Raw genomic sequence first — 25,031 nt, 5'->3', positions numbered from 1 at the left:
TAGAGTGAGGTCGAAAAAAGGAAATAAAGTAGATAGAGGCTATGCCTACAGAGTACCCACAATAATAGGTCATTGGATGTTTGCTTCCATAATTTGCACCCACATTTATTAGCAAAGATCCTGAAAAAATGTGCTCTTCTAAAATAAACCGACAAAGTTAGGCATGCTAAGGTATGATTTGGAGGTTTGGTCTGGCTGTAGTATATATAGACTAAGGCAAGGTTGGGAGAAGACAGGATTTGCAATGCAATAGGTCTCGCATTTGGGAAATTTTGAGCTATTTGTATTGTAAATGGCAATGCCTTTTATTTATGTGTTTTGAAAACCTGCAAGGAATGACTATGAGTACAAAGTGCACATAAATAAAAAGTATTGTGTTTTACAATGCCAAGAGGATGTTTCTAAAATGCAAGACCTTTTGCATTGCAAATGCTTGTTTGGTTAGGCTATAACTTAAAATAAACAAGTATAAACAAGAACTGGCGACAACTTAAGCTGTGTAATTAAATATCCCACATATAATGCAGCAAATGACAAGTGTAAATTATGAATAGGCTCGGATGAGTTTGCCTGTAGAGCGTTTGCATATATTTGCTTATGTGCATGCCAATATTTCAGTTTTGTTCAGAGACTGGATCAGACTTTGGTGTCGAGGGGAAGGGAACAGAGGACAGAGGCTGAAACGTGTGCAGCAGACGTCGGGGAGCTGTGGACAGAAGTAGGAGTGAAGAGCTGGAGTAGCTGAAGCTAGCAGGGAGAGGCCAGGATGTTCGAATGAGACCCCCAGGGGTGACACGCCTCACCTTTTATAAACTCTGAAAGTCTGATTAGCTGAACACATTTTGCCCTGCAGCCGGAATAGCATTCCCTATCATCACTGGGACAGCGCCTAGAAGTCAGGCCAAGCACTGAGCCCCGCAGTTGGCCTGCCCACTAGGGGCAGTAGAGGCTGACGTGGATTTTATATCCCACCCAAAGATCCCTTCCTGCTGTTTCTAATACAGCTTGGACCCAAAATCTATAGCGCCTGTGACTTTGACAAGCAGACTCCAGGTGTTAACATTCGCACTTTAGGAGCATTTTCTATATTAAAGAATCAACACAAGAACAAACCACTAGAGGGTGTGTTAAAGGAAAGTGTGTAGCACCGACTCTGAACAACCTCATTCAACCCCAATGTACCTATTAAAAAATCTATGAACAAGCACCGCCGGTGGGCGTCGTGGCGCTGCACAAATCACATGAAACATGCTGACGAGTAAGATATACTAAACACAGGTTTTTAACAGCTATCCTTTAAATCCAAAGTGGTCAAATGAGGGACCATAGACCTTTCATTCGATGGGTTGTTACTACACTAGAAGCCGGAAAGGTGCGCGGGGGTTGTAGTGCCCTTCTTTTAAGCGCAATTTACAGTCCTGTTCTGTCTAATTTAGAGCGGTCTGTAAAATGCCAAAACCCGTTAAACAGCTGTCCAAAGTCCCACTCAAAGGGAAGCCTGGCTAAAACAGTAAAAGTACTTCCGCTACTTAATTAGAATTTTGTAACCATAACAAGGTAGGAGAAATAACAAATAATTTCTAAAGATACCCTTTCTAACAAAATACGTGACACTGCCTGGTGTTCGCTGCTGGCACAAAAGTCCTCCTCCCAGCCCACATGTTCCGGCCCCACTACTGGACTCTCCCAGCCTGGGGCTCCGCCTCTATGGAATTCTTTTGTGGGGGGGGCAGGGCTATGAATTAAGAACGCTCAGCTTGTTGGGTTTAAAGGCCCTGGGCAAGGGGGGATGGGCATTCAGCCTTCAAATAACAAGCAGTGGGGTAGGAAGAGGCAGCTGAGAAAATGAGCAAATGGCAGCTGAGCGCGAGTGCGGCTCGAGTGTTAAAAGTTGTGTTCCTCACCGAGTACCTTGGTGCACTTACTACTCACCCTAAAGACATGCACCCAGGCAGACTTCGGCACTACGGTGGATCGCACGCATACATATGTGTGCATTTGTAGTGGATTCATTAAATAACAGAACAGAAGTGAAGCACCTGAGCAGGAATAACATAGTTACTTTAATGCACTCCAACCGGGCGAGCAGAGCAAGAATAAGACACTGATATATGCAAAGACAACAAGCATTGGAAATGCAATAGGTCTCGCAGCATTAGAGTTAGTGCATTTAGAATTGTTTATGGGTTTTTTGTTGTAAATCTTTTGCATTTTAATTTTTTTTTGCCAATGCTAAAGAATTACAAATCAAAAAAGCAATAAACAATTGTAAAAGCTGTAACTAAAAATCCTACGAGACCTATTGCACTGTGTGAGGGTGAGGTGTTGAGGGTGAGTGAGGGTGGGGATGAGTGAGGAGTTGAGTGTGAGTGAGGTGTTGAGGGTGAGTGAGGTGTTGAGGGTGAGTGAGAGTGAGAGTGAGTGAGGGTGAGGGTGAGGGAGGGTTATTGCGAGTTAGGATGAGGGGTTGAGGGTGGGTGAGTGGCGTTGCATGGGTGAGTGGCGTTGCGTGCCAGAGTGGCGTTGCGTGGGTGAGTGGCGTTGCGTGGGTGAGTGGCGTTGCGTGTGTGAGTGGCGTTGCGTGGCTGAGTGGCATTGCGTGGCTGAGTGGCGTTGCGTGGCTGAGTGGCGTTGCGTGGGTGAGTGGCGTTGCGTGGCTGAGTGGCGTTGCGTGGGTGAGTGGCGTTGCGTGGCTGAGTGGCGTTGCGTGGCTGAGTGGCGTTGCGTGGCTGAGTGGCGTTGCGTGGCAGAGTGGCAGTGAGTGGCTGAGTGGCGTTGCATGTGTGCGTGGCGTTGCGTGTGTGAGTGGCGTGCATGAGTGGCGTTGCGTGGGTGAGTGGCGTTGCGTGGGTGAGTGGCGTTGCGTGGCTGAGTGGCGTTGCGTGGGTGAGTGGCGTTGCGTGGCTGAGTGGCGTTGCGTGGCTGAGTGGCGTTGCGTGCGTGAGTGGCGTTGCGTGCCTGAGTGGCGTTGCGTGGTTGTTTTAGCGTTACTGAGCGTGTGTGAAAGAGTGTGATAGTTTTGTTGTGTGAGGGTGATGTTAAGAGTGTGTGTATATGTTAATAATAATTAAGTAATGTGTTGTTTGTAACTAAAGGTGTCCCCTTTGTATTACTTCAGTCTTATGTGTATATTAGTATGTAATTTTAAATGTGTATGTATTGTACTAACTATGTGTATGTTTTGTAACATGTTTGTGTAGTCTCGTTTTTTTTTTTTTTTTTAAATGGCCGACGTATAGCGTCACGTCGACGTCTGCTATGTTTAGCGGTCTAGTTTATTTTTGAGTTGTGTGTGTTTTTTGTTTACGTATTTTTCTAGCCAATCGGAGCGCGACGTTTTTGACGTAGCGTTCCGATTTGCATACGTCAACCGTTGAATTCCCCATTGATCGAGAATGTTGGTGCGCGGAAGGCGTGTTCTTGTCCCGGTGGTGTTGCTGCGTCGTTTGACAGGTAAGAATGTATTCCTAAGTTTATTTTAATGTAATGTAATGTAGTATATATACTATGTAAAATTTAAATACTTGCTAAATTTATTTAATTCACTCGTAATATTTGTAAATGTTTGTAATGTAACATAAAGTAGTGTTTTTTATTGCCGATGTGTAATGCATATGTTTTGTTAAACTGTAATGTAATGTATTAATGTCCTTTTTTTGGTAATTTGACATACAAAAGGGGTTTGTTTCATTTCGAAGTGGTAAATGTGTTGTAATATATTGATGTAAGTTGTTTTTTTATTATTTTTTTGTGTGATGCTGAAGTAGTCGGATAATTTGTTATTGACGTACTTGAAGTATGAAATGAAACTTTGTGTCTTTGCTGACTGTAGTATTTTTAGCAATGTATGAACGACATGTACAGTGAACTAATGTATTTTTCGTTAGATTTTTGTGACTGACTCTTTCTATGTTCGTAATATGTTTTATTGTATTTGAACTAATTCCGTCTGGATAAATGCTATTGTGTTAAGCGTTTCTTTTTTTGTGTAAATCTCGACTATTGTATTCAATGCGTCCCATTTTCCGGATGAATCGTTCTTGTTTATTTCCCTCTGAAAAATTTGATTGTTTCTGAATTTTTGTTTATTTCGTCATATTTGCTTTATATTAGACGGAATTCCGTGAGAAGAAGTGCTATTGTTGTATGCGTCCGGTTTTTTGTGTAACTGTTGACTACTGTCTTTAAACCGTCCCATTCTCCGGATGAATAGTGCTTGTTTATTGCCCGGCGAAAAAGTTGCCTGTTTCACTTGTGTCTTTGTATCTCCTCGTCCTCGCTTCCTGCCACATATTTGTATTTGTTTCCTTTGTGTAATATTGTTGTAATATCGTACGAATTAAATTTACTTTTTGGCCCGAAGACTGATTAACATCCTTGCATCCTTTTAGGTCAATGATGTTAAGTTTTTTTTGTGTCTAACGTATCTGATGCTATACTCCGTCGACCCCCTTGTTTTCTGTCCTGAAATTTCTTTATGTGTAAGAAAATGGCCTAACATTCCTCAAATTGCAGAGTGGGTGAATGCTGCAGAGTGGGTGAATGCTGCAGAGTGGGTGAATGCTTCAGAGTGGGTGAATGCTGCAGAGTGGGTGTATGCTGCAGAGTGGGTGAATGCTGCAGAGTGGGTGAATGCTGCAGAGTGGGTGAATGCTGCAGAGTGGGTGAATGCTGCAGAGTGGGTGAATGCTGCAGAGTGGGTGAATGCTGCAGAGTGGGTGAATGCTGCAGAGTGGGTGAATGCTGCAGAGTGGGTGAATGCTGCAGAGTGGGTGAATGCTGCAGAGTGGGTGAATGCTGCAGAGTGGGTGAATGCTGCAGATTGGGTGAATGCTGCAGATTGGGTGAATGCTGCAGATTGGGTGAATGCTGCAGATTGGGTGAATGCTGCAGATTGGGTGAATGCTGCAGATTGGGTGAATGCTGCAGATTGGGTGAATGCTGTCTATTGGGTGAATGCTGTCTATTGGGTGAATGCTGTAGATTGGGTGAATGCTGTAGATTGGGTGAATGATGGAGATTGGGTGAATGATGGAGATTGGGTGAATGATGGTGAGTGGGTGAATGATGCAGAGTTTCTGAAAGATGGATAGTGTGTGAATGATGGATAGAGTGTGAATGATGGAGAGGCAGAGTGCTGTTGCGTTTTTGAGTGTTAGTGTGTGTAACTGAGGGTGAGTCGTTGAGGGTGAGTGAGGGTGATGTTGAGTGAAGGTGAGGGTGAGGTGTTGAATGGTATTGAGGGTGAGGGTGAGGTGTTAAGGGTGAGTGAGTGTGACTTGTTGAGGATGAGTGAGGGTGAGTGAGGTGTTAAGAGTGAGGTGTTAAGGATGAGATGTTGAGGGTGAGTGATGGTGATGTTGAGTGTAGATGAGGGTGATGTGTTGAGTGTGAGTGAGGGTGAGTGATGGTGAGGGTGAGTGAGGGTGTGGAATTGTGGGTGAGGTGATAAGGGTGAAGTTAGTGAGGGTGAGGTGTTGAGGGTGAGGGTCTGAGGGTATGCTGTGCTGTACCTGCTCCGTGTGTGAGGGAAGCTTGCACTGTTGCCGCCTGTGCTGTACCTGATGTATGTGTGATGAAAGCTTGCACTGCTGCTGTCGGTGCTGTACCTGTTCCATGTGTAAGGGAAGCTTGCACTGCTGTTGGCTGTGCTGTACCTGCTCCGTGTTTGAGTGAAGCTTGCATTGCCGTTGCCTGTGCAGTACCTGCTCCGTGTGTGATGGAAGCTTGCACTGCAGCTGCCTGTGCTGTACCTGATGTATGTGTGAGGGAAGCTTGCACTGCTGCTGTCGGTGCTGTACCTGTTCCATGTGTAAGGGAAGCTTGCACTGCTGTTGCCTGTGCTGTACCTGCTCCGTGTTTGAGTGAAGCTTGCATTGCCGTTGCCTGTGCTATACCTGCTCCGTGTGTGATGGAAGCTTGCACTGCAGCTGCCTGTGCTGTACCTGATGTATGTGTGAGGGAAGCTTGCACTGCTGCTGTCGGTGCTGTACCTGTTCCATGTGTAAGGGAAGCTTGCACTGCTGTTGCCTGTGCTGTACCTGCTCCGTGTTTGAGTGAAGCTTGCATTGCCGTTGCCTGTGCTATACCTGCTCCGTGTGTGATGGAAGCTTGCACTGCTGCTGTCGGTGCTGTACCTGTTGCATGTGTAAGGGAAGCTTGCACTGCTGCCGCCTGTGCTGTACCTGATCTATGTGTGAGGGAAGCTTGCACTGCTGCTGCCTGTGCTGTACCTGCTCTGTGTGTGAGGGAAGCTTGTACTGCTGCCGCCTGTGCTGTACCTGATCTATGTGTGAGGGAAGCTTGCACTGCTGCTGTCGGTGCTGTACCTGTTCCATGTGTAAGGGAAGTTTGCACTGCTGTTGCCTGTGCTGTACCTGCTCCTTGTTTTCGAGTGAAGCTTGCACTGCTGCCGCCTGTGCTGTACCTGATCTATGTGTGAGGGAAGCTTGCACTGCTGCTGTCGGTGCTGTACCTGTTCCATGTGTAAGGGAAGCTTGCACTGCTGTTGGCTGTGCTGTACCTGCTCCGTGTTTGAGTGAAGCTTGCATTGCCGTTGCCTGTGCTATACCTGCTCCGTGTGTGATGGAAGCTTGCACTGCTGCTGTCAGTGCTGTACCTGTTGCATGTGTAAGAGAAGCTTGCACTGCTGCCGCCTGTGCTGTACCTGATCTATGTGTGAGGGAAGCTTGCACTGCTGCTGCCTGTGCTGTACCTGCTCTGTGTGTGAGGGAAGCTTGCACTGCTGCCGGCTGTGCTGTACCTGATGTATGTGTGAGGGAAGATTGCACTGCAGCTCTCGGTGCTGTACCTGTTCCATGTGTAAGGGAATGCTGTTGCCTGTGCTGTACCTGCTCCGTGTTTGAGTGAAGCTTGCATTGCCGTTGCCTGTGCTGGAGCAGCTCCGTGTGTGATGGAAGATTGTGAGATCTGGCATAACGGAAGTATTGGTAGTGCGTGCACAGTTTTTTTTTTTGTTTGTTTATTGTTGTAGTGAAAAGTTTTATGTATGCACTGTGTATGTTCTCTTTGTGTGTTTTCTTTTTTATATTTTCTTTATTTCAGGGAATGAGCTGCTACGATGGACAGGTAATGACAAATTAATTTGCATAATATTAAAGCGTGTCTTTGTGACTTTTATACTTTTGTTTATTGATTTGCTTATTGTAAAGCTAATGTAATTATTTTATTAGGTCTCTCTGCTCGCATGTACTTTCTGCCTGGCTTCTTGCATTTGATTTTTATTTTATCAATGGCTGCTATTTCGGTGTATTTGTTGCCATGGATTGTGTTCCGTTTTGCCGTACGTGTTTTTTGGTCGCACTTGGCTTGTGTATACGTTTCTAAAATTATGTAGTGTATGTAAATAAAAGTTTTTGTTTTTCTGTTCTAGTAAAGGGTATTACGCAATGTATTCCCTTTACGTTTGTTACGTAAGGGATGTTAGCGTTCTATTTTTTAATTGATGGTGATGTAATTATCTGTGTAACGCATTCAGCCGGTCCTTCCATTATTTGCTAGCGTTTTATTACTAAAAGAAACAAAACTACGAGTCCCAGAATGCAATGTTGTAGCTAAAAGCCCGGGACTGCTCGTGAAGTGTTATGGCTGAGTGGCGTTGCGTGGCTGAGTGGCGAAGCGTGGCTGAGTGGCGTTGCGTGGCTGAGTGGCGTTGCGTGTGTGAGTGGCGTTGCGTGTGTGAGTGGCGTTGCGTGTGTGAGTGGCGTTGCGTGGCTGAGTGGCGTTACGTGGCTGAGTGGCGTTGCGTGGGTGAGTGGCGTTGCGTGGGTGAGTGGCGTTGCGTGGGTGAGTGGCGTTGCGTGGGTGAGTGGCGTTGCGTGGGTGAGTGGCGTTGCGTGGGTGAGTGGGTGAGTGGCGTTGCGGGTGAGTGGCGTTGCGTGGGTGAGTGGCGTTGAGTGGCGTTGCGTGGCTGAGTGGCGTTGCGTGGCTGAGTGGCCTTACCGTAATTCGACTTGAACTGTCTGCTCCAAGTTACCCTTCAAAATAGCATGAGGGGTTGAGGGTGAGTGAGGGTGAGTGAGGGTGAGGCTGCTGCGGATGCGCCCCTTAATGTGTGTGTATAAGAAATATGGTAGTTATCCAAAAGAAGGCAACATCGGAAATGTTCCACTGAAGGCAACATAAGAAATCTTTAGTCTGTACAAGCGTCGACGTAGAATAGGCCGATTTTAAATACCACGCTGTAGAGGGAAGTTGTGAAATACTAGACATGGTTATGTGAAGTAAATAATTTTTGTTAAAAAAACATCACGTTTCTAGTGTTAGTATTTTCGTTCAGTGGGATTGTTTAAGTTTAGCGAAAAAGCATCACGTTTCTAGTGTTAGTATTTTCTTCCAGTGACTTTGTTTTTGGGGGGGTTTGTTGTTGTTCTCGAGGTAACACCCGGCTCGCATCCTGCTGTTCTAAATTAGCACATCCCCAAAGGAACTTCACAAGTGATTACAATCTTGAACACGGCGCTTAAAGTAGTCTAGCATCCTGGAGTTTTGGTAACGAAAGCCTTGGAGTCTGTGGCCTGGCTTTGTGTTCATGTAAATGGTATTAAAGAATGGTCCCAGCAGGTCCGTCGTATTGTTGGGGGTTATGGCGGGTTGCGAGGACTGTTTAGTCACGTGGATGTGCTAGAGGCTCTGTGATGTCACTCTGTGTCGGAGGAGGGAAATAGTAGGCCCGTTGAATTGAACTGACTCTGTGTGTTTCATTTCATTCCGTTTATAAGCATGTCAAAATATTACATGTTTTTTAGGTGCAATGCTATAGATACAAGCGCTATTTTTGGCGTAGCAGGCTGTAGAGGGAGGGGTGGGAATAGTAGGTCTGCTGATTAGGGAATGTACAAGGCCATGTAGCTTGTAATGCGTCTGTCATTATTTCATTTTGTAGACGATTTCAATTTCAAGTCTTTTTGTGTTCTGAGAGCCTGGCTGTGTGCAGGGACAGAGAGGGGAGGTGCTGGCGTCTGGGGAGGGGGAGTTGAATTGCGAGCCTGGATGTGTACGGGAACAGAGGGGAGAGGTGCTGGCGTTTGTGGGTTGTAATATTAACTGTTTTTTAGGTGCAATGCTATACATACTAACGGCGTTGCGTGGCTGAGTGGCGTTCCTTGGGTGAGTGGCGTTGCGTGGGTGAGTGGCGTTGCGTGGGTGAGTGGCGTTGCGTGGGTGAGTGGCGTTGCGTGGGTGAGTGGCGTTGCGTGTGAGTGGCGTTGCGTGTGAGTGGCGTTGCGTGGGTGAGTGGCGTTGCGTGTGTGAGTGGCGTTGCGTGTGTGAGTGGCGTTGCGTGGGTGAGTGGCGTTGCGTGGGTGAGTGGCGTTGCGTGGCTGAGTGGCGTTGCGTGGCTGAGTGGCGTTGCGTGGCTGAGTGGCGTTGCGTGGGTGAGTGGCGTTGCGTGGGTGAGTGGCGTTGTGTGGGTGAGTGGCGTTGCGTGGGTGAGTGGCGTTGCGTGGGTGAGTGGCGTTGCGTGCCAGAGTGGCGTTGCGTGCCAGAGTGGCATTGCGTGGGTGAGTGGCGTTGCGTGGGTGAGTGGCGTTGCGTGTGTGAGTGGCGTTGCGTGGCTGAGTGGCGTTGCGTGGCTGAGTGGCGTTGCGTGGCTGAGTGGCGTTGCGTGGGTGAGTGGCGTTGCGTGTGAGTGGCGTTGCGTGGGTGAGTGGCGTTGCGTGGGTGAGTGGCGTTGCGTGGCTGAGTGGCGTTGCGTGGCTGAGTGGCGTTGCATGGCTGAGTGGCGTTGCGTGGCTGAGTGGCGTTGCGTGGGTGAGTGGCGTTGCGTGCCAGAGTGGCGTTGCGTGCCAGAGTGGCGTTGCGTGCCAGAGTGGCGTTGCGTGCCAGAGTGGCGTTGCGTGCCAGAGTGGCGTTGCGTGGGTGAGTGGCGTTGCGTGGGTGAGTGGCGTTGCGTGCCTGAGTGGCGTTGCGTGGGTGAGTGGCGTTGCGTGGGTGAGTGGCGTTGCGTGGGTGAGTGGCGTTGCATGGGTGAGTGGCGTTGCGTGGCTGAGTGGCGTTGCGTGGCTGAGTGGCGTTGCGTGGGTGAGTGGCGTTGCGTGGGTGAGTGGCGTTGCGTGGGTGAGTGGCGTTGCGTGGGTGAGTGGCGTTGCGTGGGTGAGTGGCGTTGCGTGGCTGAGTGGCGTTGCGTGGGTGAGTGGCGTTGCGTGGCTGAGTGGCGTTGCGTGGCTGAGTGGCGTTGCGTGGCTGAGTGGCGTTGCGTGGCAGAGTGGCAGTGAGTGGCTGAGTGGCGTTGCATGTGTGCGTGGCGTTGCGTGTGTGAGTGGCGTGCATGAGTGGCGTTGCGTGGGTGAGTGGCGTTGCGTGGGTGAGTGGCGTTGCGTGGCTGAGTGGCGTTGCGTGGCTGAGTGGCGTTGCGTGGCTGAGTGGCGTTGCGTGCGTGAGTGGCGTTGCGTGCCTGAGTGGCGTTGCGTGGCTGAGTGAAACAGGCAGAAACGTAAATGGAGAGGGGGGTGAGAGTTAAAAGAGAGAGTGAAACAGGCAGAAACGTGGAGAGTTAAAAAAAAAAGCAAATGAATCTAAGCTGCGAGATGTGGCATAACAGAAGGATTGGTACTGCGTGCACCGCTGCTTGGGGTATCTGCGAGATTTGTGTAAGTAAATGGAGAGGGGGGTGAGAGTTGGAAGAGAGAGTGAAACAGGCAGAAACGTGGGGAGTTAAAAGAAAGAGGGAATGAATCTAAGCTGCGAGATGTGGCATAACAGAAGGATTGGTACTGCGTGCACCGCTGCTTGGGGTATCTGCGAGATATGTGTAAGTAAATGGAGAGGGGGGTGAGAGTTAAAAGAGAGAGTGAAACAGGAAGAAACGTGGAGAGTTAAAAGAAAGAGCGAATGAATCTAAGCTGCGAGATGTGGCATAACAGAAGGATTGGTACTGCGTGCACCGCTGCTTGGGGTATCTGCGAGATTTGTGTAAGTAAATGGAGAGGGGGGTGAGAGTTAAAAGAGAGAGTGAAACAGGCAGAAACGTGGAGAGTTAAAAGAAAGAGCGAAAGAATCTAAGCTGCGAGATGTGGCATAACAGAAGGATTGGTACTGCGTGCACCGCTGCTTGGGGTATCTGCGAGATTTGTGTAAGTAAATGGAGAGGGGGGTGAGAGTTGGAAGAGAGAGTGAAACAGGCAGAAACGTGAATCTAAGCTGCGAGACGGAGAGGGAGGGAGAGAGGAGGAAAAAGAGAGGGGGAGTGAGACAGAGGGAGGAACACAGTTAGAGTGAGACAGAGGAAGACAGGAGAGAGGGAGGGGGAGCTATAGATGTAGGGAGAGCGCGAGAGAAAGAGAGCGATAAAATTATGTGTATGCCGGGAGGGCTCAGTGCACGAAGCCTTCGGCTGCAGGGTCCTGTGATTAACTTCATGGTCAGTTTTATGTTGTTGCTGTCCCTCCAAGCGCAATGCCGCTGCCAGCAATACCAGCATCAAAGAAAACAAGACGGAGGGAAGAGAGGGGAGAGGGGAGAGGGGAGGGGGGAGGAGAAATGCGACACGGCGGGAAGGGGCAGGCAGGATGACTCAGGGGAGGGGGCGGAGCGGGGCAGAGCGGCATGTGGGTGTGAACAAGCCGGGCCTTTGAAGTGAAGCTAAGTTTCACTTCAAAGGTGTCGGAGGAATGCGGGCGGCTGTGCACGCGCTTTTAAGCTCAATGCACATGCGCATTGAGCTTAAAAGTCACGGGCACTGCAAGGAATCGCCACGATTCCTTGAAAGTTAGATAAAGTCTGGATGAGCCCCTATAGTCTCGCTTGCTCGATGCGCATGCGCATCGACAGGCGAGACCTAAAAAGCGGCATGCCACGTTAATATGCAGAACCAAACAAAAGTTGGCAGCCACCATATTCTTGCAAGGACGGGGTGGAGGTGGGGCAATAATAAGGCCAGCATTGTAGTGAGTCCAGAGCCCTCAGGGGCCGCATGGACTGCTTAAGTAAAGCGTGTGAAATGTAAGCAGAAACAACATGGTTACCTTAATACTCTCCGACCGGTACAGCAGAGCAAGAATCCGATGCTGATACATGTAAACATAAAACATGGCATGCCGCATTAATATGCAGAACCAAACAAAAGTGGGCAGCTGCAATATTCAAACAAGGACTGGGTAGGGGGTTGGGCGATAATGAGCTAAGAATTGTGTTAAAAAGATTAAGTAAAACATGTGAAATGTAAGCAGGAACAACATGGTTACCTTAACGTACTCAAACCTGGCCATTTCGCAATAAATTATGACATGCAACGGACTGGTGGTAAAGGGAGGGCACCACACGGGTAGATATGGCGTTCCCTGTTTTTTTTTTTAATAAGCTGTGGACTGCCTGTTGTTAAAATGCGTGCAGGCTCCAAATAACAAGAAGTGGGGAAGGAAGTGGCAGCCGAGAAAAGGAGCAAATGGCAGCTGAGCGCGAGTGCTGCTCGAGTGTTGTTAAAAGGTGCGTTCCTCACCGAGTGCCTTGGTGCACTTACTCCTCACCCTAAAGACATGCACCCAGGTACACTTCGGCAATACAGTGGGTCGCACGCATACATATGTGAGCATTTGTAGTTGATTTAATAACAGAACGAAAGTAAAGCACCCGAAAAGTAAGCATCAATAACATGGTTACTTTAACGCACTCCAACCGGGTCAGCAGAGCAAGAATAAGACACTGATACATGCAGCGTCAAAACGCGGCATGCCGCTTTAATATGCAGAACCAAACAAAAGTGGGCAGCTGCCATATTCATGCAAGGACAGGGTAGGGGGTTGGGCGATAATGAGCTAAGAATTGTAGCGTGTCTGAAGCCCTCAGTGGCCGCGCGAACTGCTGGGTTAAAAAGATTGAGTAAAGCATGTGAAATGCTCCATGGATATGTTGTGGGTACACTGGGAGGGGGAGGAGAAATGCGAGACACGGCCTGGCGTCCGTGAAAGTTAAAGTACGGCCGGCCGCCGGGAGGAGAAATGCCTGAGGCCGAGCGCACGCTGTGGGCGGAGCCTATGAAGTGAAGCCCTTTGAAGTGAAGCCCTTTGAAGTGAAGCTCTCGGAGGCAGGCGGCTCGGGGAGAAGCGCGTTCACAGGAGGGCTTTGAATTAAGAACGCTCAGCTTGTTGGGTTTAAAGGCCCTGGGCAAAGGGGGATGGGCATGCAGCCTTCAAATAACAAGCAGTGGGGAAGGAAGAGGCTGCTGAGTAAATGAGCAAATGGCAGCTGAGCGCGAGTGCGGCTCGAGTGTTAAAAGGTGTGTTCCTCACCGAGTACCTTGGTGCACTTACTACTCACCCTAAAGACATGCACCCAGGCAGACTTCGGCACTACGGTGGATCGCACGGATAAATATGTGTGCATTTGCAGTGGATTCATTAAATAACAGAACGAAAGTGAAGCACCTGAACTGTAAGCAGGAATAACATAGTTACTTTAATGCACTCCAACCGGGCGAGCAGAGCAAGAATAAGACACTGATATATGCAAAGACAAAACGCGGCATGCCACGTTAATATGCAGAACCAAACAAAAGTTGGCAGCCACCATATTCTTGCAAGGACGGGGTGGAGGTGGGGCAATAATAAGGCCAGCATTGTAGTGAGTCCAGAGCCCTCAGGGGTCGCATGGACTGCTTAAGTAAAGCGTGTGAAATGTAAGCAGAAACAACATGGTTACCTTAATACTCTCCGACCGGTACAGCAGAGCAAGAATCCGATGCTGATACATGTAAACATAAAACATGGCATGCCGCATTAATATGCAGAACCAAACAAAAGTGGGCAGCTGCCATATTCAAGCAAGGACTGGGTAGGGGGTTGGGCGATAATGAGCTAAGAATTGTGTTAAAAAGATTAAGTAAAACATGTGAAATGTAAGCAGGAACAACATGGTTACCTTAACGTACTCAAACCTGGCCATTTCCCAATAAATTATGAAATGCAACGGACTGGTGGTAAAGGGAGGGCACCACACGGGTAGATATGGCATTCCCTGTTTTTTTTTTTTTTTAATAAGCTGTGGACTGCCTGTTGTTAAAATGCGTGCAGGCTCCAAATAACAAGAAGTGGGGAAGGGAGTGGCAGCCGAGAAAAGGAGCAAATGGCAACTGAGCGCGAGTGCTGCTCGAGTGTTGTTAAAAGGTGCGTTCCTCACCGAGTGCCTTGGTGCACTTACTCCTCACCCTAAAGACATGCACCCAGGTACACTTCGGCAATACAGTGGGTCGCACGCATACATATGTGTTCATTTGTAGTTGATTAAATAACAAAACGAAAGTAAAGCACCCGAAAAGTAAGCATCAATAACATGGTTACTTTAACGCACTCCAACCGGGTCAGCAGAGCAAGAATAAGACACTGATACATGCAGCGTCAAAACGCGGCATGCCGCTTTAATATGCAGAACCAAACAAAAGTGGGCAGCTGCCATATTCATGCAAGGACAGGGTAGGGGGTTGGGCGATAATGAGCTAAGAATTGTAGCGTGTCTGAAGCCCTCAGTGGCCGCGCGAACTGCTGGGTTAAAAAGATTGAGTAAAGCATGTGAAATGCTCCATGGATATGTTGTGGGTACACTGGGAGGGGGAGGAGAAATGCGAGACACGGCCTGGCGTCCGTGAAAGTTAAAGTACGGCCGGCCGCCGGCCGTGGGAGGAGAAATGCCTGAGGCCGAGCGCACGCTGTGGGCGGAGCCTATGAAGTGAAGCCCTTTGAAGTGAAGCTCTCGGAGGCAGGCGGCTCGGGGAGAAGCACGTTCACAGGAGGGCTTTGAATTAAGAACGCTCAGCTTGTTGGGTTTAAAGGCCCTGGGCAAGGGGGGATGGGCATGCAGCCTTCAAATAACAAGCAGTGGGGAAGGAAGAGGCTGCTGAGTAAATGAGCAAATGGCAGCTGAGCGCGAGTGCGGCTCGAGTGTTAAAAGATGTGTTCCTCACCGAGCACCTTGGTGCACTTACTACTCACCCTAAAGACATGCACCCAGGCAGACTTCGGCACTACAGTGGATCGCACGCATAAATATGTGTGCATTTGCAGTGGATTCATTAAATAACAGAACGAAAGTGAAGCACCTGAACTGTAAGCAGGAATAACATAGTTACTTTAATGCACTCCAACCGGGCGAGCAGAGCAAGAATAAGACACTGATATATGCAAAGACAAAACGCGGCATGCCACGTTAATATGCAGAACCAAACAAAAGTTGGCAGCCACCATATTCTTGCAATGACGGGGTGGAGGTGGGGCAATAATAAGGCCAGCATTGTAGTGAGTCCAGAGCCCTCAGGGGTCGCATGGACTGCTTAAGTAAAGCGTGTGAAATGTAAGCAGAAACAACATGGTTACCTTAATACTCTCCGACCGGTACAGCAGAGCAAGAATCCGATGCTGATACATGTAAACATAAAACATGGCATGCCGCATTAATATGCAGAACCAAACAAAAGTGGGCAGCTGCCATATTCAAGCAAGGACCGGGTAGGAGGTTGGGCGATAATGAGCTAAGAATTGTGTTAAAAAGATTAAGTAAAACATGTGAAATGTAAGCAGGAACAACATGGTTACCTTAACGTACTCAAACCTGGCCATTTCGCAATAAATTATGACATGCAACGGACTGCTGGTAAAGGGAGGGCACCACACGGGTAGATATGGCATTCCCTGTTTTTTTTTTTTTTAATAAGCTGTGGACTGCCTGTTGTTAAAATGCGTGCAGGCTCCAAATAACAAGAAGTGGGGAAGGGAGTGGCAGCCGAGAAAAGGAGCAAATGGCAGCTGAGCGCGAGTGCTGCTCGAGTGTTGTTAAAAGGTGCGTTCCTCACCGAGTGCCTTGGTGCACTTACTCCTCACCCTAAAGACATGCACCCAGGTACACTTCGGCAATACAGTGGGTCGCACGCATACATTGTGTGCATTTGTAGTTGATTAAATAACAAAACGAAAGTAAAGCACCCGAAAAGTAAGCATCAATAACATGGTTACTTTAACGCACTCCAACCGGGTCAGCAGAGCAAGAATAAGACACTGATACATGCAGCGTCAAAACGCGGCATGCCGCTTTAATATGCAGAACCAAACAAAAGTGGGCAGCTGCCATATTCATGCAAGGACAGGGTAGGGGGTTGGGCGATAATGAGCTAAGAATTGTAGCGTGTCTGAAGCCCTCAGGGGCCACGCAAACTGCTGGGTTAAAAAGATTGAGTAAAGCATGTGAAATGCTCCATGGATATGTTGTGGGTACACTGGGAGGGGGAGGAGAAATGCGAGACACGGCCTGGCGTCCGTGAAAGTTAAAGTACGGCCGGCCGCCGGCCGTGGGAGGAGAAATGCCTGAGGCCGAACGCACGCTGTGGGCGGAGCCTATGAAGTGAAGCCCTTTGAAGTGAAGCTCTCGGAGGCAGGCGGCTCGGGGAGAAGCACGTTCACAGGAGGGCTTTGAATTAAGAACGCTCAGCTTGTTGGGTTTAAAGGCCCTGGGCAAGGGGGGATGGGCATGCAGCCTTCAAATAACAAGCAGTGGGGAAGGAAGAGGCTGCTGAGTAAATGAGCAAATGGCAGCTGAGCGCGAGTGCGGCTCGAGTGTTAAAAGATGTGTTCCTCACCGAGTACCTTGGTGCACTTACTACTCACCCTAAAGACATGCACCCAGGCAGACTTCGGCACTACGGTGGATCGCACGCATAAATATGTGTGCATTTGCAGTGGATTCATTAAATAACAGAACGAAAGTGAAACACCTGAACTGTAAGCAGGAATAACATAGTTACTTTAATGCACTACAACCGGGCGAGCAGAGCAAGAATAAGACACTGATATATGCAAAGACAAAACGCGGCATGCCACGTTAATATGCAGAACCAAACAAAAGTTGGCAGCCACCATATTCTTGCAAGGACGGGGTGGAGGTGGGGCAATAAAAAGGCCAGCATTGTAGTGAGTCCAGAGCCCTCAGGGGCCGCATGGACTGCTTAAGTAAAGCGTGAGAAATGTAAGCAGAAACAACATGGTTACCTTAATACTCTCCGACCGGTACAGCAGAGCAAGAATCCGATGCTGATACATGTAAACATAAAACATGGCATGCCGCTTTAATATGCAGAACCAAACAAAAGTGGGCAGCTGCCCTATTCAAGCAAGGACCGGGTAGGGGGTTGGGCGATAATGAGCTGAGAATTGTGTTAAAAAGATTAAGTAAAACATGTGAAATGTAGGCAGGAACAACATGGTTACCTTAACGTACTCAAACCTGGCCATTTCGCAATCAATTATGACATGCAACGGACTGGTGGTAAAGGGAGGGCACCACACGGTTAGATATGGCATTCCCTGTTTTTTTTTTTTTTAATAAGCTGTGGACTGCCTGTTGTTAAAATGCGTGCAGGCTTCAAATAACAAGAAGTGGGGAAGGAAGTGGCAGCCGAGAAAAGGAGCAAATGGTAGCTGAGCGCGAGTGCTGCTCGAGTGTTGTTAAAAGGTGCCTTGGTGCACTTACTCCTCACCCTAAAGACATGCACCCAGGTACACTTCGGCACTACAGTGGGTCGCACGCATACATATGTGTGCATTTGTAGTTGATTAAGTAACAGAACGTAAGTAAAGCACCCGAAAAGTAAGCATCAATAACATGGTTGAAAGTGAAAGTACGGCCGGCCGCCGGCCGTGGGAGGAGAAATGCCTGAGACTGAGCGCACGCTGTGGGCAGAGCCTTTGAAGTGAAGCCCTTTGAAGTGAAGCTCTCGGAGGCAGGCGGCTCGGGGAGAAGCGCGTTCACGAGCACATGCACTGTTTGAAATCCGCAGTTGGTTTGAGGACGATTTTGCCCACTAAAATTCTCCCCTATGCATTCCTTGCGGAATGGGATAGGCGAGACCTAAAAATGAACAAAATACATGCACAGGGTTACATGGCTCTCTGCCCTCGTCTGCCGGGTCCATGGGTCACTCTCTGGACTATTCAATACTAAAGGTGTGTCCTCTGTCCTTTAGCCATCGTAATCTATTGCATCTCTCCCAAACATGCCTCTGTGCAGATAAAAAACAACGTGATGCAGCAATATCTTTCTGATCAGCTTCAGAAGTTTCACCCCAGTCTCTTCGCCAGGATCCCGGCAGAATCAATGCCAAGCCTGCAGTACACGTGGAAGCACTTGCTGACAGGGAGTCTGCAACACTAAGCGGGCAAAAAGAAAGAAGTAGGAGGAGGGCGGTAAAGAAAGGGTTAAGGTCTATCTCATCATGTAATTTTTAGGTTTCACCTAGACAGCGCATGACGTTGCTTACAAACGGTGGGCTTATAAGCGTTCATAGCTTACAATTTGTTAGATTTAGAGTGACTCTCATTTTCTTTGTCCCCGTTTGTCACAGCATGCAGGCCTTATGTCCTCTTATTGTGTTTAACCCTCCCCTGGAGCATAGACCCAGTACTTGTGTCCATCAACTGCTCCAGTCTTTGTGTGAAAGCACTCCACAAGAGTGCTTGTGTTTTCAGTCCGTCTCCGACATCCCCGTCCATGTACATTCTATTCCCTTCCAACCATCCTCTTCCATGTTGCTTCTTTTCCTTCCCACTCCCTACGCTTTACTCTATGTCCCTGCATTGTACGCCACTGCACTCTACTCTGCGCCACTGCACTCAGCGTCACTCTAATATACACTACTCTACGCCACTCTTCACAACTCTACTTAACTGCACTCTACACCACTGCACTTCAAGATACTCTGCTATTCACTACTCTACTCCAGGCCACTGCACTCCACTCTTCACCACTATACTTTAGGCCACTGCACTCTACACCACTCTTCTCTGCATTACTACACACCACCGCATTCAACGCCACTGCACTCTACACCACTCTTCTCTGCATTACTACACACCACTGCATTCAACGCCACTGCACTCTACTCTGGGCCACTTCACTTCACTTTACGCCACTCTACTCTACTCTAAGCCACTCTACACTTTACTGTACACAGCTGCACTCTACGCCACTACGCTCTATGTCACTCTACTCTACTCTGTACAACTGCACTCTACTCTCCAAGACTCTACAATACTGCACTCTATGCCCCTCTGCTCTATGCCACTGCACTCCACGCCACTCTACGTCAGTGCACTATACATAGTTGTACTCTATGCCACTGCACTCTACACCCCCACCACTGACCTCTATTCCAGTCCACTCTACTCTACGCCACTCCACTCTATGGCACTATATTCTATGTCACTCCATGCCACTGCACTCAATGCCAATGCACTATGCCCTGAACCACTGTACGCCACTGCACTCTATACCTATGAACCACTCTACTCTATGCCACTGCACCCTACTCTGCACTACACCACTCTAGGCTGCAGCACTCTACGTCACTGCACCCTGCACCACTCTTCTGTACTGCATACTATCCCACTGAATTCTGAGCCACTGCTCTTTACTCTATGCCACTGCACTCAATGCCAATGCCCTATGCCCTGAACCACTGTACTCCACTGCACTCTATACCTATGAACCACTCTACTCTGCATTACACTGCTCTAGGCCACAGCACTCTACGTCACTGCACTCAGCACCACTCTACTGTACTGCATACTATCCCACTGAATTCTACACAACTGCTCTTTACTCTATGCCACTGCACTCTACTCTACGCCACTCTACTCTACTACACCTTACGCCACTGCACTATATGTCACTCTACTCCATACCACATCACTCTACTCTGTACCACTGCATTCTGCGCCACGGCACTCTACTCCTACCACTCTACTTTAGGCCACTACACTCCATGCACCTGTACTCTGCACCACTCTACTCTATGCCACTGCCCTCTACTCTACACCAGTCTACCCAAGTCTGCTGCACTGTACGCCACTCTACTCCACTGCACTCTACCCCAGTGCACTATATGTTGCTCTACTCTGAACTACTGCACCCTATAGTACTCCACTATACACCACTCTATGCCACTACACGCAATGCCACATCACGCCAATAGCTCTTGTGTAGGCAAAACCTATGGGCATTGTCAATGCCCGTTATACATTGCCTTCCACAGTGAAAACTCCTCAAACTGCAGTTTCAAAGCGCTATACCGTGCATATTTAAAAACAGTGTGTCACACGTTCACTGTAGCAGCCAAAAAAGCATTTTTGCACACACAGCATTTTTCATAACTTTTACAGCAACAATTGCTGACCGCAGAATAACAGGTATGTACATATAACAGAGGTGAATGATAGGTGTCTACAACATTAAAAATATAAGCAAAAATGGGCTTATAAACACCATAAAAGTAATAAACAAGGAAACGAAAAGAGGAAGGTGAGCTTGGGATAGTTAAGGGAAAATTACTGGTGGGATAGATATTCTGCAGAAAGAGGAATTCAGTTGTGGTTTCAGAACTGGGAGTGTGATACAGACTACCCGGGTTGGGTGGGGGGTGGCGCAGGTCAGAGGCTGAAGGATCACTTATGGCAGCATGGGGTTATTTATATCGAGAAATTAGGCAGCGCCCTCAGAGCCAAGGCAGAATCACTGACTCCTAGCAACATACTCATGTGGAGGAAATTTGCAAAGCAGCAACTTGAGATTCATCTCATGTCATTTGTAAAGATTGTGTGCTTGATGTTGGCTCCAAGGAGAAGCTTACACCTAGATTCATCAAAGTCCCGTTTTGCGAGTCTGTAATAGCGATTCTTAAAGAATCGCTATTACAGACTCGCAAAACGGGAATCATGTACAAATCGCAATTTATTTTGCGAATCCTACAGCTTCCTTATTTGCGATTAGCAAATTGCTAATCGCAAATAAGGAATGACTCTCCATTCATTCCTATGGGCCCAAAGGTCCATAGGAATGAATGGGGAGTCATTCCTTATTTGCGATTAGCAATTTGCTAATCGGAAATAAGGATGCGATTTCAAGGGTGCCAGGGGCGTCCAAATGACACCCTGTAGCACCCCTGAAATGTAAATTTAGCCTGAGGTTGCGCACACACATGTCCAAAGGACATGTGTGTGTGTAACATACCACTTAGAAAAATGCACTAAAGTGCATTTTTCTAAGTTTTCGCTATTTACCACAAAGTCAGACTTCGCGGTAAATAGCGGCCAGAAATAGCGAATTCGCAAATAAAAAATGGTTAATGAATTGCATTTAAGGAATCTCAAATAGAGATTCCTTAAATGCAATTCCTCGCAAATATGCGATTTCGCAATTAGCGATTTTTGCATTTGGGATGATGAATTCTCAGAATCTGGCCCTTTGCAAGCCCATTTTTCAATGATGAATCTAGCTGTTAGTTTGGTGATTTGTTTCTCAGGAACACACCCTAGCTCTTGTGGGTAAAAATCTGATCATATCTAGGATGGAAAAGTGTCAGAGAGCAGTTTTGAAATACCCTGGGGCAGATCTACAAGAAGGTGCAGCAGCGTGGCACCGCAAGCCCTTTGGCCGCGCCAAGTTGCGGCACTTTCAGAGCACAGGAATGCGGCATATCTACAATGATATGTCGCATTCCTGTGCTCCCTTCTGCGCTGGCGCACAAACAGCTGCCATGTGCCAGCGCTGGCCCTCTTGCACCATGGTGCAAGGATGCCTACGTCATGGAGAGATTGCTTTTGTGCAGGAAGGGGCACTTTCCTGCACAAAAACAATCACTACAAGCATTTTCCTCTTTCAATGCGTGCTGTAGAATCTAGCACGCATTAAAAGCGGAAAAAACGAGGAGAAATGAAAGCATTTCTCTTTGTTGCTCCTGGCAGGTTTAAAATTTTTGTAAATCTGGAAATGTGTCTGGTTCCATGGGTGTCGCGTGGGAACACCCAGAGCAACACCCATGGAACGCTACATTCATGCAGAGTGCTGCGTGTAAAGGGGCCATATCACGCTGGTCGGCTTTTCCTGTCCTTGTAAATATGGGGCAAAGAAATGCGCTGCCAGTGCGTCACAAAAAGTGAAGTACTGGCAGCTCAAGGGGCTTGTAAATCTGCCCCCCTGTGTGTTCTCAAACTTTTCAGGGAAACCTTGCCCTGCAGTACCTATTCCTAAACAATTACGTTTTACTCCTGTGAAATATTAGACCATTGTGAGAGAAAAATGTGTGCAAGTAAAAAGAGTTACAAAGGTCAGGTCACATTTTCCAATGTCCTTCAATTGCAATATGGTGCATGGGTAAACCAGACTTCCACGCGGGATTCATTCTGTGGAGTGGACTCTTAGGGGTATATTCAATAGAACGTGTGATAACTACCTCAAAAGTAGCGTAACGCAACTTTCAACATCGCAGCCTATCGCTGGAAAATAACCCAGTGTCAACGTGGAATTCACAACGCGGCAGTAGCATGCGATACTCTGCCAAAACCACAGACAATATCTGCGATACAATCACCTCGATGGAGACAAAAATACAAACCACAACACCAAAAAAGCTGCAATGGGCCAAAGTGCGATGAGGAAATCAGCGTTAAGCAGTGCCAGGCCTGCAACACACACCTGGGAGGTGGGAAAAATCACCATAAAAGTAGAAAAAACACCCAAACCCAAACTGACCAACACCCAAGCACCATGGAGGCAGCTAGAGCAGGCGCAGTGGACGAGGGTAACCCGGACGACCAACCCAGGACCTCGGGGACAGGGAAGGGCAAGGACAAGAAAAAGAGGAAGACGAAGTTCAGTCCACAGGCAAACAGGATCATACTCACGGAGGTGATGGAACACCATCAACAACTGTTCGTCACCTCCAACATGTCATTGGGCATCAAAAATGGAATATGGCAGGACATCGTGGACAAGGTGAATGCCGTCGGAGAGAACAAGAGGACAATGGACGAGGTGAAGAGGCGATGGAATGACATCAAGCGGAGGACGAAGGAGAAACTCTTCTCCAACCCGAAGGCAGCAACGCAGACTGGAGGTGGGGGCCCAGCGCCACAGTTCGAGCTGGATGACATGGAGGAGCTGGTGTCGACAGTCATCAGTGTGGAGACTGTGGCCGGAGTCGGGGGTCGGATACTGCTCGACAGGACGCAACACAACCCCAACAGGGTGAGTGACCACCAGGTACTGGGTGGACAGGTGGAGATTGGCACAATGGCACATATGCGCAATCAAGCAGAGCACAGTGCACACCCACAATGACTCTGGGGCCTAGCCCAGATCTACAGACTGTCACAATATACAATGCCATGCTGTCTGGATGTCAACATGTACCATGCGGCTACAAACATGTGGACACATTGTAATAAACCGTCTCCCCTTCACATTGCAGGGGCACCGTCAACACCTCCTGCATAGCAGTCCCAGCCACTCTTCACTGATGACGAGGAGGACAACACCAGCATCGAGACACAAACCATCCAAGACATCATTGACCACATCCGCCACTCACCTCCAGGATCAGGCCAGCCCAGCTACATCAAGGAGACCCCACCCACTACCCAAAGCACCTAGTAGGAGGCACCCACAGCCCCGGCACTCCCCCAAGACTCCCCAGGAAACACATGGCCTTCCAACGCCATGTGCTAGAGTGCCAGAGGGAGACCGCAGAGCAGGTGCGGTTGAGGTTCGGCATCATGGCAACCAAACTTGACGCCATCCTTGGGTGTGTACGCCCGCTCGAAGGTCTCCAATGAGCCCTGACTGACATCGCTGGAGTCATGACGTGGAGAGAAGAACCCCTCTCCGCTCAGAGTGGCTCCAGCGATACCAGCTGTGAGCTGGCACACATGCGGAGGCTCTTGGAGGACATGGTGCAGACAGAGGCGGAAAGGATGGCAGCCACTGCTGCACATCAGCGGAATGTAGATGGGATCTACCATGCCCTACAGATCCTCATGGCATTGCTGCCACAAGGCATGGCGATGATGAATGCTGCTTCCCCCACACCATCCACATCTCCGCCCCCTGGTGTGCCTCTGCCTTCCAGTGCGGCAATCTTAACCACTCCGGCACCTGATGTGTCAGTGGCACACAGTGCGCCGACAATCCACCTCCGGCCATTGATGTGTCAGTGGCACACAGTGCAGCAGCCGGTACAGCAACACCCACAGGTGGGGCAGAGCACACATCCGGGGACGAGGAAGTGGATGTGCCTTTGATCAGAAGGACTCAGTAGCATTCATTTCTGCCACCTGGCCTGTTTGTGCTTGGTCCCGCACATGGCCTCATGACCGTTCACTGACCCCCGCAGGCCCATATTGCGTAGTGTGTTTGTCATTGCCCTGTACCGCTCCAGCTGCAGAACTGAGTCACTGAGTCATTGGCACCTGAAGGTGCTGAGCGGGTGTGCATCCTGTGATGATGCCCCGTCTCAGCGGTCCAGACTGTCATGGATTTGTGTGCCTTGCTGGACCACAGTGTAGGCCGAGCCAGCGGGCAGCCTACCGCCACATGGCCTCGCTTCCGGGATCACAGAGTTAGTGGCACCCATTGGGCTGAGCGGATGTGCAGGCTGCGATAGTGCTGTGTTCCCTGGTATGTCCTATGCCATGGAGTAATCAAGACCCAGCACCAGACTTGAGACCTGGTGGCCTGCGCAGCGTGGCTGCATGGGGTGGCAGGTGCCATGTCTGCGGGTCCCGTGCTTGTGGCTTGCAGGGGCACGTGGTGGGACCTCCTGTCTACCCGCCCGTGGCGGAAGGTGAGCAGTAAGGCCTGGGTGTTCAAGGGCGGGCATGCTCCGATGGGCGGCGGGAGGGGCTGGGGTGCCTCTGCCTGGGTGTGCATGGGCGGGCGGGCGATGTTGTCTTGTTCAAGTGTGTGTGTACTGTGCCAGTCATGTATCTGGACTCTGTTTCAGATGACGGCTCTGACTCTGATGTGTGACCTGGTGTACTGCTATACATACCGGCAAGTGGTTGGAGACACACCGGTGGCAGCCGGTGAGCAGTGTGGCCTGGGTGCGCCGGGGCGACTCTCTCTCTCTCTCTCCCCGTCTCCTCTCCTCTCCTCTTGTCTCTCTCTCTCTCTCTCTCCCTCTCTTCTTCTCTCTCTTTCCCCCTCTCTTCTTTTCTCTCTCTCTCCCTCCCCCTCTCTTCTTCTCTCTCTCTCCCACTCCC

At 49.0% G+C, this 25,031-nt stretch overlaps 1 protein-coding gene and 1 long non-coding RNA gene across 2 annotated transcripts in view; one reads left to right on the top strand and one right to left on the bottom strand.

Moving 5' to 3' along the window:
* Positions 1–25,031, bottom strand: part of TMEM140 (transmembrane protein 140) — a 161,659-nt gene that overhangs the window by 89,766 nt on the left and 46,862 nt on the right. The window lies entirely within an intron of this gene.
* Positions 1–25,031, top strand: part of LOC144769447 (uncharacterized) — a 28,488-nt gene that overhangs the window by 3,269 nt on the left and 188 nt on the right. The window contains exon 2 of the long non-coding RNA XR_013598697.1: positions 24,773–24,854. This is a non-coding gene — a long non-coding RNA (uncharacterized LOC144769447). The remainder of the gene's footprint in view (positions 1–24,772; positions 24,855–25,031) is intronic.

This window comes from Lissotriton helveticus, chromosome 1_1 (genome assembly GCF_964261635.1).
Source record: "Lissotriton helveticus chromosome 1_1, aLisHel1.1, whole genome shotgun sequence".
NCBI classification, from domain to species: Eukaryota; Metazoa; Chordata; class Amphibia; order Caudata; family Salamandridae; genus Lissotriton; species Lissotriton helveticus.
Note: the sequence above shows the minus strand (reverse complement) of the source record. Positions and strands in the feature narration are given on the sequence as shown.